This window comes from Pristis pectinata, chromosome 27, assembly GCF_009764475.1.
Source record: "Pristis pectinata isolate sPriPec2 chromosome 27, sPriPec2.1.pri, whole genome shotgun sequence".
NCBI lineage: Eukaryota > Metazoa > Chordata > Chondrichthyes > Rhinopristiformes > Pristidae > Pristis > Pristis pectinata.
The window spans coordinates 7,237,625-7,257,529 of record NC_067431.1 but is presented as its reverse complement, the minus strand read 5'-3'; the positions used below and the strand labels follow the sequence as shown (position 1 = coordinate 7,257,529).

The following is a 19,905-nucleotide window of genomic DNA, read 5'->3' as shown; positions in this document are numbered from 1 at the left end:
TTCCTAACCCATACGTCTTTAGAATGTGGGAGGAAACCCACACAGTCACGGGGAGAACATACAAACTCCTTACAGACAGCAGCCGGAATTGAACCCGGGTCGCTGGCGCTGTAATAGCGTTACACTAACTGCTACACTACCATGCCTGCCCTGTAACAACTATTAGCTTTAGGACCTCTGGGTTTCTATCTCTTACTGCTAAAGCATGAACTCAGTTGGTCAAAGTTCACATGGGCATGTTAGGTAAGCGTAGTGACCCATCATTTGAACAGTTGCTTGACATTCACTTCCCTAACGGGATGAGATGCTGGAAGGTGTCCAAGGGGTGTTCCAAATTTGATAAGGTATTTTTGTGGGGAGGATTTGGAGGCAATCATACTGGAGAAAATAAATACACTTGAACAGAAAATGGAGCAACAAGAAAAAGACTAAAAGACACACAAGGCAGAAATCAGAGCGAGCCCCCGAGGGATATATGTTTGTGATCATTGCAATCATCTGTACTTCTGAAGCAATGACTCCCAATCAAAAGCACATGCACTTCAACATATAATGGTCCAGGAAATAACATGATGCTTGGATTAGATAAATCCAGAGGTCTCCTGGAAGAATGCCTGAATATTATTACCATGATGGGAGTTACGAATTTTAGTAATGCTTCTGACAACACCTGCTGGTATCTGAACTGTCGGTCTGGATTTGGCTGGATTTCGTCGACAGTTATGGACAGACCTGCCGGGACTTACTCCTGTAAGCGTCAGCAAGAGTGTCATGAGCAGAAGTGAAGTCTTGAACTTGCTGGTTGAGCTCCAGGCTGCATTCTATTGCTGGACTCTGCATGGAGTCTAACAACAGAGTGACAGCTTGCTGAGTTTCTCCGCTACTTATGCAGGATTCATTAGCTCATTCATTTAAATTGGGATTTTACAATGAAGAGAAAAGCAAGAATGTTACATTGGAAAAGTTTTTATCCTAACAGTATTATTTTTAATTATTTAAATGTAAAGTGGTGTTTATATATTATTAAATTAAATAACATTTAATTTTAATAGTTTATTTCATTTTTAATAGAACATTGGCACTTGGACAGGTACATGGATAGGAAAAGTTTAGAGGGATAAGGGCCAAACATGAACAAATGGAATTAGTTTAGATGGGAATCTTGGTCAGCATGGACAAGTTGGGCTGAAGGGCCTGTTTCTGTTCCGTGCTGTAGGACTCTATTGCCAAAACTTGGAATGCTTTGACCGATGGCAAAACTGAGGGCATGTGTTCAGTCAAGTCCCCACCCCCCAAGAGGATTTCTGTGGGCAAGGCCTGATCTGATCCACTCATGTGCCTCAGTTACATTGTGTGAGGAGCTGCCACCATGCAGACTCTTTCCCTTGCCTTCAAGTTTATCTTGGGCAGCAAGGTGACCTTAGTGGCTGTGCCAAACTAAGCACATAATATTGATGTGGTATGGTGGCCCTCACATGAAGTCTAAGCCAACCCATATAACTATATCACAAACAAAACGGCACAGGTTTAAGTTGAAAGGAATGGGTTTTAAAGGCATTTGAGGGGTGAGTTTTTTTTAAAAACAGGGGGAGTGGTTGATATCTGGAGCACTCTGCCAAAGGGAAGTGGTGGAATCAGATACCATCACTACATTGAAAAGGCATTTAAACAGACACTTAAATAGGCAAGGCATAGAAGGATACAGACCTAATGCAGGCAAATGAAATTAGCACAGATGGGTGAAAAAGGTCTGCATGGACATGATGGACAAGGCCCATTTCTGTGCTGTACCACTCGATGATTCTAAATTCTTGCAGTATATCATCCTACTGACCATAAAATATTATCACAATAATAAATTTCTCCTTATTTAATGTGTATATCGAGTCATTGAAAGAACATCGCATTGCTTTCTTCTTTTATAATTGGTGTCGTCGCTAAACAAGGATCAAAGGTGCATGAAACAAACTATGACTGTACAGTTGGACCCCAATCCATTACCTTAAACAGTCACTCCTCCTACCACCGGCACATCATGGGTGCAGTTTCTGCTGCCTACAAAATGCACTCCAGCAATCTACAACCATTACTTTAACAGCACCTCCCAAAGCTCTCATCTCTACCACTCAGGACAGGGCAGCAGGTCCATGGCAACGTTACTACCTGCAAATTCCTCCCAGGTAACACACTATCCTGCCATTTGTCCACTGTCACTGAGTTATTACTGGGTCTCCCCACCTAAGAGCATTGTGGGAATATCTTCACCGGACAGACTGAAGTAGCTCACCACTGATTTCGAGAGTAGTTAATAACAGACAATAAATGTTGGCCTTGTGAAACCCACATCCCATGAATGAATAAAGTAAAAGCTCCAGCAGCTATCTCAGGATCAAGCTGCTCTCTGTGAGATAACAATTCCATTACTCCATGCTTGTGGATCTCACATCTGCCATGTCACTACAGAGGACTGAGTGGAGATGTCCCTCCACGTAAGAGGATCACAGGGTCATACAACACAGAAACAGGTCTTTCAACCCACCATGTCAACACCTACCACTATACTTAGCACTATCAGTCCCATTTACCCATATTGGTCCATAGACTTCTATACCTTGGCAATTCAATGCACATTTATCCCAAATCTACTCATTGCTCTTTTTTTTAAAGAGGCTGCATTCACAGGTATGGGGAGTCTAACCACACAGCTGGTACTTAGTGCAGAGAGAGTATGACACAAACAACCCGGAAAACAAATCAGGCTTCCCTAAAGTCAAAAATCAGAATCATCATCATTTGTTAAGCTACACTGACTAAAGGAATCACACAGCACAGGAGACCATTCAGCCCTGCCTGGACGTGAAAGAGCTTGGCAAACAATTCTACTTGCTTGCACGTTTCCCAGAGTCCTGCTAATTAATCTTCTGCAAGTATAGTGCCAATTCCCCAAAGGAATTTAATGGGGAAAAAAGTAGCTCCATTTTTCATTAGTTGCTTGCAAGACAAATAATCAGTACATTCTGCTGACATGCAGAAATGAAGGAATGACCGACCCAGAGGTCATTCTTCCTAGAAGTTCCAAAACAGAAAAAGTCTGCTCTCCCTACAGTCCTTCATGAAACTCTACTCTTCCCTGAGCAGGAATCTTTAGCAGGCAGCCAGAAGACACAAATACAGTACTCTCCCAAGGTCCAAGCCCAATACAACCACACAACTTCACATTTTTTGGCCACCAGTCTGGACAGAACAGTAAGAGGCACAAGTAACAACAGAGGACTACTTCTGTTGGACACGTGGAGATTTCTTCTGCAGAGCTGACAGGCTGATAAGTCTCAGTGCAGGAGCAAGAACTGCATCAAGTTATTAAGAAATAGACTGCAAAGCAAAGAAGAAAAGCTCTCTCATATACAGAATTCCTCCAATGCTGCTAAAAGGAGCAGTTTAACTCCTTCCCTCATCACTTTGCCATTGACAACTTTTTAAGTGCTCCCAGAAGAGTATGCTAACCCACTCAACTCCTCCAAAACAATGCATCGCCTCCAGCACAGGCCAGCAGATCTACATCTTATGGCGAAAAACCAGATTAGTAAAATACAATTTCTTTACCTTTAGGCTCTTAGAGTGGGAAGCAGGTGAGGAGATGATTGGGGGTGGGGTTGGGGTGGGGGTTAGGGATTGAGCACACAAGGCAGACATGGAGAGCAAGGGAAGGAGAGAAGCTAAATGCATACCAGAGTGAGGGTGAGAAAAAAAAGCAAAGAAAAGCAACTCAGATTTATTTAGCATCACAGAACATGTTCAAAGCAGACTGACATCCTATGGTTTATATTAATTTTAGATTACTTTTGAAAGAACAATCACTATAAGGGGAGATTAGGTTTGGGAGAATTGAATTACTGTACAGAAACATCCCATAAGGTTTCACTTAGTAGCTCTTTGGTGACAAGGATTATGAAACAGAAAATAAAATGGCAAAGCCATCCATCTCATCATAGCCATTGGCTTGCTCCAGGGACAAGGGTCTTGACCTTTTCCCCATGATTCCAGGCAATGCCTTCTCGCCAAAAGCAGCTGTTTATACCGTGGACATTTCCCATCCATCCAAATCCCACTGTGGATTCTCATTTTTTTACTTAATATTTGCCAATTTTTTGCTTTTCTGGCTCACAGTCTCTTATACTCCAACAGTAACCACACTTTAACACTAATTCATTGGGTCTGAAGCCCTGTTGGGGTGCGTGGTCATGAAAGCTCCTGCAGAACAACAACTTCTTTTTGTTTTTCTTCTATCATTGATGTCCGTCCATTTTTCTTTAATGGAGCAGCAACATTTTGTACCTATTATCCTTGCATCTATATTTGCAGTTTAGGGAAAGAAAAATGATCTTCCATGGAGATCAAAACTGTTTCTCCAAGCTTTGGCTAAACGTCTGGAATCAACATGGGCAGTATGTAAAATAAAATAAAGATGGCAACCATAATGGTGCTGAATGAAAGCAGACTTGTCCAAAACATCTACTAAATCACAATAAGCTGCTTTGATAACCGAGTGGAAAGGTTAGATGAGAATCTATGACCTTTGAAAGTACAACGACCAAGAATTCCCACACACTTTGTATAACACAGAATAGAGAGAGTGTGAAATATCCAAGTTCATTGGCAATACCAAGCTAGGTAGGAAAGAGAGCTGTAAGGAGGAAGCAAAGAGACTGCAATAGATTACAGACACATTAAGTCTATCACTTAGTGTCGTTTACTTCAATGCAAAACAGATAGTTCCAGCAACACTGCTCCAGAAATTCAACCAGCTACTTCCCAGAGCACAGCAGTGTTAGATTATTAGACTCGCAGCTAAAATTCTGGATCATAGATTTATAGATGAGTTTCAAATCCCACTATAGTACCTAGGAAATATAAATTCAAATAATGAAATAAAATTGAAAAACGTTAGCTTCAATATTAGTAACTGTGACACTGCAGGATTGTTCTAAAAACACATTCAGGTTCACGTACGTCCCCTAGAGAAGAAAATCTGCCATCCTTACCCAGTGTGGCCTATATGTAACTCCAGACACACCGGCATGGTTAACCCTTACCTGCCTCCCAAAGTTTTCCCAAAAAAACTACTGACAGTAACAAGGCCGATCCTTCACTGCCCTCTGAAATGACCCACCAAGCCACTCAGTTATGGAGTCAGAGCTATACAGCACGATAAACAGGCCCCTTGGCCCAACTCATCCAGGCCGACCAAGTTGTCTACCTGAACTAGTCCCATTTGCCTGCAGTTGGCCCATATCCCTCTAAACCTGTCCAATTCACGTACCCGTCCAAATGTCTTTTAAATGTCCTAATTGTACCTGCCTCTACCACTTCCTTTGCCAGTTTGTTCCAATATATACACTGCTCTCTGTGAGATAAACTTGCCCCTCAGGTCCCTTTTAAAATCTTTCCCCTCTCACCTTAAGTGTATGGCCTCTAGTTTTGGACTCCCCTATCCTGGGGAAAAGACTGTGGCTATTCATATTATCTATGTCCCTCGTGATTTTATAAACCTCAATAAGGTCACCCCTCAGCCTGCTATGCTCCAGGGAAAAAAGTCCTCACCTATCCAGCCTAGCCTTATAACTCAAAACCCCCCAGTCCCAGTGGTATCTTCGTAAATTATAACCACTATGTTAAAACAGAAAGGATAAAATTGATGGATTACTGTGCATTGACCTCAGTACTAAATTCGGTCATGCTGCTAGCCAGTTGACCTTGCAAAAACATTTGGATTCTGGGTGTCTAAATTGGGACCCACAGACTGGTCAAACACAACCTGACATGGTCACACTTACAATGTGCCAGACTCCTCCATCACAATCCCTGGCTATATCTTGTTCCACTGTCAGGACAGACATTCCAGAGGGACGTAGTGCAGTGGTTTAAGGGCAAGAGGGAGTAGCCCTTGGAATGCTCATGATTGACTACAGAACTGATGAAGTTTCATGGCATCAGGTCAAACACAGGCGAGGAAACCCCCTCCTGAATAACACCGATCTCCCTCCTTCAGCTGATGACTCAGTGCTCCTCCACACTGAATTTGGAAGAGGTACAGCATATTCTCTGGGTGGGACATTTCAATGCCCTGATTTGGTAACATGACCATTGACCATGTTGGCGAATCCTGCAGAACATAGTTGCCAGACTAGGTTTGCTGCAGGAAGTGAGGGAACCAACATGAAGGATAAACCCATGACCTCGTCTTCTCTAATCAACCTGTGACAGGTACAACTGTCCGTCACCTCACTGACCTCGTGGAGATAAAGTCCCATCTTCACGATGACATTTAAATGGGATAGACTCTTGTGAATAGACTCTTGTAAATGGGATAGATTTCTTGTGAATGTTGTGTATCTGATGCAATGTGCCTGTGATGCTGCTGCAAGTAAGTTTTTCATTGCACCTGTGCACACATGAACTTGTGCTAATGACAATAGACTTGACTTTGACTTTTACAAATCTGACATTTCAAAACTGGGCATCCATGAGGCACAGTGGACCACAAGGAGCAGCAAAAATGTGTACCACCACAATCTGTGACCTTACAGCTGGCATATTCCTCTTTCTTGTTACAATAAAGTTGATGATGAACCCTGGTTCAAAGAGAAGTACAAAAGAGCGTAGTAGGTGCAGGACCGGGCGCACCTAAACTTAATGGGCCAAAGTGGTGAAGCTGCACCATAGGACAACACGTGCGCTAAACAGAGAAATCCAGCAATCCCATAACCAAGAGATCATATCAAAGCCCTGGAGTCCTGTCACATCAAGTCTTGACTGCTGGTTGGTAATTCTGCAACTAATGGGAGAAGGCTCCAAGAACATCTCCACCTCAACAGTGGTGTGGCCAAGCACACGTGTGCTAAAGACAAGGCTTGAAGTATTTACAACCATGTTCAACCAGAAGTACCGAATGGATATTCCACCTCATATTCCTCCCAAGATCACCACCATCAGAGAAAACACTCTTCAGCTAATTCCATTCACTGCACATGCTATCAGGAAGTGCATAAGATACAACAAAGGCTAGGAAACATCCCAGCTATAGTACAAGAGACGCACTCAAGAACCATCCATATCTCTAGCCAAAATGTTCAGCTCCAATGCTACCTCCTGCCAGGTACATATGTCTGGACTCACCACCCCAGCACAATGGCTCTCTCTCCTGTGCAGTGGATCTCCTTCACCGAGACAGTTTTTCTCATTGCCTAACCTGGTATCTCTTCAAGTCATTGACATTTATCTCATTGCCTATCCTGGTATAGGCAAAAAATCTAGCAATCACCATTTTAAACATGCTCAACAACTGAGTCTCCACAGTCTTTTAGGTAAAAATTCGTAAAATTGACCCCCTCTGGATGAAAAAAAATCATTACATCTCTGTCCCGAATGGCAGACCCATATTTTGAGAATGTAATTACAAGTTCTAGTGCATACCAACCCGGGGAAACATTTTCCTGCAACAAACCCTGTTAAAGTTTTGTAAGTTTCAACAAGTTCACCTTTCATTCTTCCAAACTTGAGAGATTGTAGAACTAGTCTGTTTAATTTCTCCTTATAAGACAATTCCATTCCCACCACCCCGCCCTCGCCCCCCAATCCCACCTCCATCTCACCAATCAATCTGGTGAACTTTCCTTGTACACCTTCTATTACTGGTATGTCTTCCCTTGGGTCAGGAGACCAGGTCTGAACACCAGGTGGGTCTCATAATAGTGCTACAAAACTGCAGTATCACAGTTCTTGTAATTAAATCCTCTTCCAATAAAGGCCAATAAAATTTGTCTTTATAATTGTTCACTGTAGCTGCTAAATTTCTGAGAGTTATGTACAAGGACACACAGGTCCCTTTGAACACCAACATCATTTAAAAAAGAACCTAATCATTTAAGGATAACAGGTAGTCCCTGAATTATGTAAGGGTTCTGTTCCCGAGAATTGTCTGTAAGCTGATTTCTCCTTAAGTCAGACGTATCCATTTTCTATAGTAACCCATATTGTATCACTCTACATACATTTGTTATAATTCTTTAACGTCATTGAATAATCACCCTAACACTATCCATAATTAAACTAATGGAATATATACTGTATCCAGTACTATGAAATATGTTGTTATTATTATTACCAGATTGAAAAATGATTTAAAAATGTATGGGAGAATTTATGTAGTTAGATTTCTGTGAGTCAGGTCATTCGTAACCAAGGGAGCCCATGTACTTGCTTTTCTATATTTTGTGGATGGCGTTACAATTTTTCCCACACTATTTTCCATTTACTACTCCCTTGCCCACTTACGTGGTCTGTATATATGCCCTGAAGCTTCTCTCACACTCCTCACCACTCACACTGACAGCCTGCTTTGTGTCGTCGGTAAATTTGAATATATTACATCAGGATCCTCATCAAGTCATTGATGTAGATTGTGAATGGCTTGATCCCAGCACCAATCCCTACAGCACCTCATGAGTTGCAACCTCCCCACTTAAAAATGATTCTATTCTGCCTTTTCTGTTCATTAATCAATCCACTCCAGTTTACTTTATCCTCAATTCCACGTAGCCTGTCCGTCTTTAATAACCTTTTATTTGACACCATATTGGCCTTACCTTCTGAGTCCAAATTTACTACATCCACTGGTTCACCCTTATCTATTTTGTTAGTTACAACCTAAAAGAAAGCACCAAACATGATTTCCTTTTTATAAATTCATGCTGACTTTGCTCAATTCCCTTATTTATTCCAACCAAAACTATTTAACAGAGGAATACATACTGTGCATATCTCATAAAACTAGTAGACATGACACCTTTCTGCTGCTCCTGTAAGTATGAATTTATGCTGAATATTACCTTAGCACTAAACTAATTTGAAATGAAAAATCACATACATCTTTACTTCCTTCCGTCATGGGTCTAAGTGCTTCCTGTCTAAATCAATTTGGTGACTTCATGATCTCTGACCCAACAGCTGCAACCAGCTGGACTGACTTTCTTTTCAATTCTCATTAGGGGGAATCAATTTTCTGGGAAGAAAGGAGAATCAATTAAATCTACATTAGGACTGGGCAGGTCAAATATCAGAAATGCACACAGGATGAGCTAATTTAAATAAAATAATGTGTGCAAAATCTTGAAACCCATGGGTAGATGCTGAAAAATCCTTTAATAGGTCTAGTGCACATGTTGTTCAGTGGAGCTCCCAATAATGAGTCATGAATGTTAAGGGAAAACTGATCCATGAGATTCCACAAAGGCAGTGAAGTGGGAATTTGCAGCCTCTTTAGGATTAAACTCATGGACACTTCAGAATGTCTGTGATCCTGCTTCTATAAACCGATTATGTTATAGGTTTCTCTCTTGCTGAAAAGGAGGCACAAGCACAAAGGAGTTAAAATTCACTCAAATCCTTCATCATTACGAAGAGATACCACCCCCACCACCGCCGCCCCCCCCCCCGACATACCACGAGCACTATACACAGACCCATGTAGCTTGCAGTAGTCTGTGGCTCAATGTTAGCTCTGTCCCAGAGTGCCATGAGGTGATTAACATAACAAGACATTGTTGTCTCAAGCTCTCAAAAGCACAGCCAATAAAAGCAACAGGAAACACTGTGTTGGCTCCAATATAACTTTATGCTAATTGTTATTAGTGGCGTTATAATGCTACACAGGACATGAGTGAGCAAAACCTCACATCCAATGAGTAGGTCAAGAAACGAAATTAGAAAATGCTCAGCAGATCAGGCAGCATTGGTGAAGAGAGTAAACACTTCAGGTCGAGGACCTTTCACTAGAACGAGGAAAAGCTGGAACAGAAGGGAAAGTTTGTGATAGGGTAGGAGAATAAGGGAGAGTGAACAACACAGGCAGTATTTCCAGGGCTCTCATTCAGCTTGGATTTGCTGCAACTGCAGTGTTCTGTATCTCCCTGTTCTAGCAATGTTTTTGTTGCTCTTCCCTGTCCTCATTTATCTCCTTCCATTTACACTTCCTCTAGATAGCTCAGTTGTGATTGACAAGTTTTCATTAACCTCTTTCAGCTGCCACTGCTACCGTCTGCTTAATAACACCAACCATCATCATTTATATAGCATCTTTAAAGTAACTATAAGTTCTAAGGTGTTCCTCAGGAGTATTATCAATCAAAAGGTGGCACTGAGCCATAGTCAAAAATGGAGGTTGTCTTGGAGAATGAAGTAGAAAGGTTTGTAAGGGAATACCAGAGTTCAGTTCTTGACAGCTGAAGACACATCTACCAGTATTGAAGTGATTCAGGTCTTGGAATTGGAAAAGCATAGAGCTCTCAGTGGGTTAGAGGGGATTACAGAAGGCAATGAGGAGCTTCAAATCAAGGATGAGAATTTTGAAACTGTGGCTTTGGTGAACCGGGAGCCAATGCATGCGAGCAAGGACGGGGCTGATGGGTGATGTTTGCTTTGCGTTAGTATGCGAACAGCAGAGATCTGGATTAACATGTTTATGTTGGGTAATGGGGATCAAAACATGATGGGAGGCTATGCAATTGTGAGGAAACTGACTTTAGGTCTGGGAGCTGACAAACGTTCAAAGACTTGAGAGAGAAGGCAGATTGCAAACGAAATATTGTTTTCAAGAAAAGAGAGGTCAAGGAAAAAATGGATTCTGTTGATATGTTACTGGGATAGCCATCCTAGTAGCTTAATGTTAAGATATAAGAAAAGTGAGGTGCAATGGGGAGTACGAGTGGAAAGAAATTGATAATCCAAGATATTTACTGTGGTTAAAATCTGGAGGCAAATGGAACGTCACAAAAGTAGCCTCAGTTTTGATGTTATGTTGACAGTGAGACACCAGTGGATATGCACTTGAAACAAAAAGTAGAAATAGGAGGATGAGGGGGAGACACAGAGATAAAGGAACAATGACATATTCAAGAAAAACACATTCACAAGGAGCAGGATAAATCCGAAATGACTCATTATTGCCCAATCAATCCATTCTCAATCATTAGCAAAGTGATAGAAGGGATTTGTCAACAGGACCACCAGGCTGCTCCTACTTACCAAATACCTGATTATTAATGCCCAGACTGGACCAAGAGCTAACTTTAGAGGTGAGGTGGCAATGACATCAAGGCAACATTTGACCAAACATGGAGCCCTGGTAAAACTGAAGGCAACGGGCATCAAGGGGAAAGCACTCCAATTCATAGAATCACAAACAAGTCCCTTCGGCCTACTTCATCCATGCTGACCATGATGCCTATCCACACCAATTCCATTTGCCCACATTAGGCCCATTCCCCTCTACACCTTTCCTATCCAATTACCTGTCCAAATGCCTCTTAAACGTTGTAAAAGTATTTACCTCCATCACCTCCTCTGGCAGCCTGTTCCAGACATCCACCATCCTCTGTGTGAGAAACCTACCACTCAGTTCTCCTTTAAATTTCTCCTGTCTTACCTTAAACCTGTGCCCTCTAATTCTAGACTCCCCTGCCCTGGGAAAAAGGTTCTGACCAACTATCCTAACTATGCCCCTTATAATTTCAGAAACCTCTCTAAGGGTACCCCTTAGCTTTCTATGTTCCAGTTAAAATAAACCCAGCCCATCCAATCTTTCCTTATAACTGCAACCCTCCATTTCAGACAACAGCCTGGAGAATCTCTTCTGCACTCTCCCTAATGTTGTCACATCCTTCCTATAGTGTAGCAACCAGAACTGTACACAATACTCTAAGTGTAGTCAAACCAATGTTTTGTTCAGCTGCAACATGAAGTCCCAGCTCTTACACTCAATTCCTCAGCCTATGAAGACAAGCATATCAAATGCTTTTTTCACTACCCTACCTGCCTGTATCATCACTTTCAAAGAGCTATGGACCTGGACCCCAAGGTCTCTCTGTAAATTAATGCTCCTAAGATCCCTGCCATTTGCTCTATATACCCTACCAGAATTTGACTTCCCAAAGTGCATTACCTCACACTTGTCTGGATTAAATCCCATCTGCCACCACACATCCCAGGTTTCCAGCTGATCTACATACTGATGTACCCAAAGATAACCCTTCTTTGCTATCTACCCCACCAATTTTTCTGTGGTCAGCAAACTTACTAATCATACAACCTACATTCTCATCCAACTCATTTATACTTATTACAAACAAAGGAGCCAGCACCTTTGTTGCTTGTAATATTGGATTCATACCTCACAAAAAGGAATACAGTTGTGGCTGATAACATACAACCTCAGCCCTTAAACATCACTGCGGGAGTTCCTCAGGGCAGTATCCTAAAGCCAACTATCTTCAGCTGCTTCATCAGTGTTCTTCCATCCATTACAAGGTTTACTGATGATTGTTACTCACCAAGACTACACCAACAGCATCTCCCAAACCCGCAACTTCTACCACCGAGGAGGATACATTAGGGACGTTTAAGAGACTCCTAGATAGGCACATGAATGATAGAGAAATGGAGGGGTATGTGGGAGGGAAGGGTTAGCTAGATCTTAGAGCAGGATAAAATGTTGGCACATCTTGGGCCGAAGGGCCTGTACTGTGCTGTAATGTTCTAATAGAATGGGATTAGCGTAGGATTAGTGTAAATGAGTGCTTGATGGTCAACAGAGACTAGGTGGGCTCAATGGCCTGTTTCCATGCTGTATGACTCTGACTCTCGCCCTTAGGGACGATCGGATTCAAAGCAGTTACAACTTTCCACAATAGTTGCTCAAAAACTCATTTTTATAATCTCAGGATGGTTACAGAGAGTCTTATATGCTGTATTCCTGCTGGCTAGTTCACCATATTATTGCATCAGTTGGCCCACTACCTTGTGCTGGCTGTGGATGCACATTTAACTTGCACCCGGTAGCAATTACTGTTGTTTTGTTTTGTGTTTTGCAAACTCTGGAATTAATTCTCACCTATGATGAATACTTGCTTCATCCAAAGGATCTGGGAGCTGAGCCAGGTCTGTACCAGATTATAGGTTTCAAAGTTAAAGGGCAAATTGCCTCACCCCAATCTGTTCACAATACGCAGCTGAACTGAGTGCAAAACAACTGGGTGAAGTTTGAAGTAGTCTGGGGTTTAGAGGTGATGTCAACAGTTTCTTTTGGGAGTGCATCTATCACCCACCAATGACACAGGTCCAAGTTCACATCATCTGCAAGGATGCAGATAAAAGAGGTTGCAAGAAAACACCTTCAATATGTAAAGGAGGAGGAAAAAAGTTTGACAACTTATTCTGGCTCTAAACTCATCATCTACTGTAATGATACAACTGTGGTTAATAGGTTCTTGATTAATAAGGAGGTTAATGGTTATGCAGAGAAGGCAGGGGAATGGGATTGAAAAAAAATCAACCATGATTGAATAGTAGAGCAGACTCAATGGGCTGAATGGCCTAATTCTGCTCCAGTATCTCATGGACTCATAGTTTCAAACCATCCGTACACCTAATAAATTCTCTTACATCTCCCAGAGTCTAAGGGGGGAAATGGCCCTCCACAGATGCTGCCTGACCCGCTGATTTCCTCCAGTGTTTTGTGTGTTGCTCCAGATTCCAGCATCTAGTCTCTTCTGTCTCTCTAACATCTGCTCCCAGCTGTATATCCTCACCGTTACATAATCAAAATTGACCACACCATCTCCTACTCCACGTCAGTCCTTTCTGGTCCCCAAAACTGCAGAACACCTCTCCCCTCTAGGTTTTTCCTTCCTCCTACAACTTCCGTGTTTGTAAAATTTTATTATTTACTTTATTATTTTCTATCTTGAAATTTTCTTACTTTTGATTTCTTTCCAACCTTGTCTTACAGGCCTTCACTTTCTCAATTAAATAAAAAAGCTTTAGAAATATTTCATGACCTGCAAACCAGGACTATTTTTTAAAAAAAAGAAAACAAAAAGAAGTGGTTCTATTTGCTGCGCACTGCGGCACAGCTACTAGAGCCGCTGCCTCACATCACCAGAGACCCAGGTTCAATCCTGATCTCAGCTGCTGTCCGTGTGGAGTTTACATGTTCTCCCTGTGACTGCCTCAGTTTCCTCTGGGTGCTCCAGTTTCCTCCCACACCCCAAAAACCCGTGGGTCAGGTGATTAATTGACCACTCTGTAAATTGCTCCTAGTGTGTCATAGAATCGGGAAGGAGGGGTGGAATTACTGAGAATGCTGGGAGAATAAAAAAATGGGATGAATCTGGATTAGTGTAAAATGGATGGTTGATGGTTGGGCACATCTCTGTGGGCCAAAGGTCCTGTTTCTGTGCTGTACATCTAGGACTTCATGAAAAAGCTTGGTTTACACTTTCACATGATATTTTACTGCATTAAAATTTCACAGGAGACAGGTAGTCACGTGTGACCTAATTTTGGACAATGACGTGAAAGAGGGTGAGGAAGGAGACGAAGTGAGATGAGTGCGTCACACAGGCCTCACCTGTTACTAGGTCATGCATACTTCCAAGGGGAGTCTTCAGACAGCAATCAGGAGCAGGAATCTAAGCTCATTTCTCAACCAAGATTTGCTCTCAAATCAACCCATATTCTTCAAAAAGCTAGTGATTCAATTCAATCACAATCAAGATCACAGCACTGTGAAAAATGAGAAGGGAAGGAAAAGTTTGGAGAGGAGTGAAAATAGTCGTGAATGAAACAATGGTGCTCATTAAGGACAGAGATCAGTGCACAAGCCAAGTTAACTGTAGGAGAGCAGTTTGTCAAGGATAATCAGCCAATATAATACTGCACGTAAACAGTGCAATGCACCATACGGGATACTAGAAGGCATAACATGGCGCATCCTGTTCCCATCAGTTTAGTTAGGATTGTAACATGAATGTCCCATCTAGTCGCTGCAATACTTCAGATTCATTTTCACAGGATCCATGCTCCCCGGTACTAAAACCAAAGTACCACCATTGAACTCAGTGGTTTACTGTTCCATGATCCCACAATGAAACTCATTAGAACTCAGTAATGGATGAAATTTAAATAGTTCCTTTTTAAAATTGCACATCAGTTCTTAATGTTATTTTATGTACTGCAAGGAGATTTACAAGAAACTTTTATCTTAGGTTTTGTTTTTATGTAATCCTGTAAAGAGAGTACAAAATGTAGCACATTGCTCAAGGTTAACTACTAGTGCACTTGGAGCACCAGACAGCACACACGCAAATTCACCCTCGCCAGACAAAGGTTGGAGGCGTGTGTGCACACACGCACGCACGTAAAAAGTCGCTTTCATTGAGCTGTATTGGAATTTACAATCTCCCGCAGTTTGGAGCAAACTGACGGACTGCATGCAATTTTGTAAATGATGCTCATTTCCACTGAGCTGCGGATGGGAAGATCAGGTCACTGTGCTGCAAGACACTGCTGGCTGGAGGAGTGGGCAAATTAGAAAAGATGCCATTGCTGAGGGGGAGAAAGAGACAAGCCAGAGTGGGTGGGGGGGGGGGGGGTGGTTACAATCAGTATTAGAAGTAACTGGCAAAAGTTTCACTTTTAAGTAATATTTATTCCAATTAAGATTCTTCAAGGAACCAATAAGGAAAATGAGGCCCATTACCAGATACATCTGCGCAAACCAACCTTGCATTGGGGGCCACATGGACAATGGTCTCTTTATTTACATTTTCAAAAAGTCTAATGCCCTTTTCTAGCTTAAGCACATCATGCCAATTATCTTGGCCTTTACCAATATGGTGAGAGATGCACTTCCATCTTGTAATGAGCATGTGCCTCTTGCCATCATACTGGAGGCTTAAATTTTGTGCCCACAATGAAAAGAGTTGTGTGTTTTAGTTTCTAGGCCATTATACTTTATAACTGTACAGTATAATTGTACGGAGCACCGTTGTTGCTTTGCTGGGATGAGGTTGCCAAGCAGAGATAGAAGGAATGTGCTATACTATTAAGAAGTCTGTATATTAGTCCTTTAATTAAAATGATATTTTATATGGCATCTTATTGCATCTCTCAAAATCTTGTCAAGCATATTGTCAAAATGAATGACAGTCAGAACTTGTGCACAGTCAGAACCTATAAACTGGAATGAGATGAATGATCTGAAAAGTCACTGTAAAAAGTAATGTTTGTTTTATTTAACTCATTTTTCCTCCCACTTTCCCAGCTCCTTCACTTCCCAGTCATTTTTACAGTGCAGTAATCATCTCACAGAGCAAATAAGACCTTTTGGCAGGACAAGAGCCCAAGGAGCTGCTGGTGAGTAGTAAAACAGGATAACACAATTTCAATTTTAAGGATCCTGCATGCAAAGTCCATTTCAACAGGTGCAAACACACCTGGCGTGAAAAAGTAATCGAAGGATTAAGTGAAATCTCTTGTTCAGTTGGACAAAAAGTACATTACTGACAGCGACGATATTTCACTGCAGGTTGAACAGGGGAGTGGCTGAGTGTTTCTCTCCCTCCTGAAGACACTTCCCTTTCAGATTGTATTTAAGGACAGTCAATAGGTTAATGATGAGACAGACAGACAAAGTAGGGCACCACCATTATCCCTAATCAAAGAACCTTCTTCATATGTCAGTCAATCGGCTATGAACTGCTGCCTCCAACCCCCAAACTTCTTGACAGAACCATCCAGCAGTTTGGTCTAAGAATTCAATCACACCATTTTCTAGCATTATACACTAGAAAAATAATTTTTATTTTCTCCCCTTTTCCCCAGAGAGAAACTGGGGGGGTGGGGGCTGGGGGAATAAAAATTATTTTTCTGGTACATGCCAGGTCCATTTTTTGAGTGATATGACATGACCATTTCTAGTTCATGCCACATCACTCTAAAAATTGAACCTGGCACTAACTTGCCCTTGCACCCCTAATGCAATTACTGAGTCAGGGGTATACATTCCATATGCAACATTCCTCTGGAGTGCTGCAAGAGAGCTTGGATCAGTACTGGTCATTTCCAGGACGAATAGGTCTTCCCAAAGCAATGCTGACCCTGGACCACTTCTATGCTTCACACCCCAATACAGTCCCAATTCCATCAAGCCCTGACTATATTTGATGCCCCTGATTCGCAGACTCTGAGCCTTCAGCCCATCCAAGATTTCCAACACCACACCTGCCACTTACATTATTGACGTCCAACCCCCAAAATCCTTGGCCATAATCTTGGGTCATCCTCCTCTATCTCCAATTTTTCAGGCTGCCAACCTTCAGTAAATTAAGGGTATGGATCCATCATCCACAACTCCTCCAAGCCCATGAAACTTCCCCAACCCCATCACTTGAACACAGCATAGCCCTCTCACCACCTACATCATCTCCTTCCCAATCCCCTGCTGGGACACCTCTCTGAAACATTGTCAATCTTCAGTTACAATTCTCGGTGCTCACCCTGATCCTTGAAAGAAGCAAGGGTCAGCACTTTGCTGAACATAGAAACGATGTCTTGAAGGGACTGCTGACACGTAAAACTATGAATTGGTCATGAGTATGTGCGCCTTCAAAGAGAGTTGCCAACCTTCAATAAGTGAGGGGTTATAGATTCATCATCCACACCTCCTCCAAGTCTTTGGGCACCAGCCCATTCTCACCACCTGCAGGTCAGGCAACATTTGTAGAAAGAGAAACAGAGTTAACTTTGTGGGTCAAAGACCCTTCATCAGAACTGGGAAGGAGATAACAAGTTAGCTTTACATTGCAGAGAAGATGGAGGAGGGAGAATTAGGACAAAGAGAACATCTCTGATAGCGTAAGGCCAGGGTTGCCATGGGGATAAGTTGTGGACGTCATTCAGTTGATGGGTTAACAAGAGTTGTTAGAATGAGAAAAAAAATAACTAAAACTATGAAATGGGGGAGTTAGAGAATGAGAACAGAACAACGAAAAGTTAACAGTTTGAGGAATACAGGGGGTCAGACTGTGATGTGCAGGGAGAAACACCAAGAGTCTGTTATTGAATGAGTTTCTGATGGAAGGCTTAGAGCAGAACTGAACAGTTCAAAACAGACAGAGAAAGCAAGTTAGCTGAAGTTGCAGAATTTGATACTGAGTTGGGAAAACCGCAACATGCCCAGATAGAGCAAGAGGAGGTATTCTTCAGGCTTAGGTTGGGCCTCATTATAATAGTGCAAGAGGTCACAATCAGAGTGAGAATGGACTGGGGAATTAAAGTGGCAGGCCAGATGGAGCTCAAAGTCAAAGTCAAGTATCTTGTCGTATGCACAAGTATGCGTATACTTGTGCAATAAACACTTGCAGCAGCATAGGCATATAGCATCAGGTATACAACATTCACAAGAAAAACATAAATTATACACCATTTTTACAAGAAAAAAACACAATTAGAACAAAAAAAGGATTATAGTGCAAAGTGGTCATAGTGTTGCTATACTGAGGCAGTGATTAGGGTTGTGCAGGTTGGTTCAGGAGCTGAATGGTTAAAGGGAAGTAGCTGTTCTTGAACCTGGTGGTGTGGGACTTCAGGCTTCTGTACCTTCTGCTTGATGGTAGCTGCAAGAAGGTGGCATGGCCCGGATGATGGGGATCTTTGATGATAGATGTTACCTTCCTGAGGTAGCTACTAGCAATAGTGGGGAGGGACGTGCCTGTGATATAATGGGCTACTCTCTGCAGCTTCTTACATGCCTGCACATTCGAATTGCCATACCTGACCATGATGCAACCACCCCACAGGTACTCTGCAAAGCAGTCAGCCAGTCTGTGCTTGGTTTGTCTCATGTAGTCATGTACTCACTCTTGGTCCCAAACTCTAGATAAAGCACTTTTGTTAGTGGAAATGGAGGCTCACTGCAATACTCCTCGACCAAACTCATTTGCTGTGCTGGAATTTCAAGTTTTACACATTTTCATGGCTGGCATTTATTATCCTCATTGCATAAAGATAGTGGTTTGACCTCAGTAGTGACTTTGGAATTCGTTGGGATCTTCCAGCCTGGTGTGGGACTAGAGTTGTATTACATATCAGACCAAAGACAAAATGATAAATTTCCTTCTCTACAAGAGATTAGTGAACCAATGGGGGTTTGTACAATAAGCTAATAGATTCCTGGGCAGTTCTTTTTCACACATTTAAAACTGAATTCAGTAGATACAGTATGGTGAATACATCCTTTACAAACCTTAATCCTCTTTCAGATGCTCCCTACATTATTCCACAACAGGGTTAAAGGTGCACATCTGCTTTCAGGTCTCTGCCCGTGTTACAAGTCAATACAACCTACAAAGTCAGCACAGTAGAGTGTGCGTGTACTCTGCACTTCTGCATTTCCCCATCACCATAAAAGTGTTGGTCAAACACCAGTCTTCCCACAATCCTTTCCAAAACAATTCATTTAAGGCTTCAAATCTGCCTTTGTACTTTAATTCATCACAGTTGACAAATTTTGAAATCCTTAGCACAGCTAACAGGGAAGGGAAGATGCAGAGGGGAATGGGTGGGTAATTATAATGAAGTACTTCACATACCGAAGGTTGGCAGCCTGGTATCTGCAGATCTCTTTTAAGTTCCAGGCTGGAAACCAAGATGCAGTTCACAACTTTACACAACAGCAGTCCCTGTAAAACATAAATTAGGTGAAGTTCAAGTGAAGTACTCAACCTTTCCCTCACAATATATTATTACAGTCACCTCTTTCCTGGTCATAACATTTCCTTATGTGGCTCAGTGTCAACAACATAGTGTCTGACATAAGTCCTGGGAAGTGCCTTGGAATATTTTACAAAAGTTAAAGAAGCCGTGTAACTGCAAATTAATTTCTTCTGTGCACTTCTGGAGTACAAATTATCCACCTGACATTATTAGTACACATACACTGCAGGATTGCAAGACCAATGATTTAACATCACAAAGTAACCAACTGGAAGAGCTTTACCACAGATATAC

The 19,905-nt window shown here is 42.0% G+C and overlaps 1 protein-coding gene across 7 annotated transcripts in view; it reads right to left on the bottom strand.

Annotated features, from left to right (window-relative positions):
• Nucleotides 1–19,905, bottom strand: part of pknox2 (pbx/knotted 1 homeobox 2) — a 381,361-nt gene that overhangs the window by 153,317 nt on the left and 208,139 nt on the right. For 5 of the 7 annotated variants that reach the window (XM_052039855.1, XM_052039850.1, XM_052039848.1 and 2 more), the window contains one exon: nucleotides 19,488–19,577. The exons of the other annotated variants lie outside the window; for them this stretch is intronic. The gene's annotated coding sequence lies outside the window, so the exon portion shown is untranslated. The remainder of the gene's footprint in view (nucleotides 1–19,487; nucleotides 19,578–19,905) is intronic. 7 annotated transcript variants of the gene reach the window in all.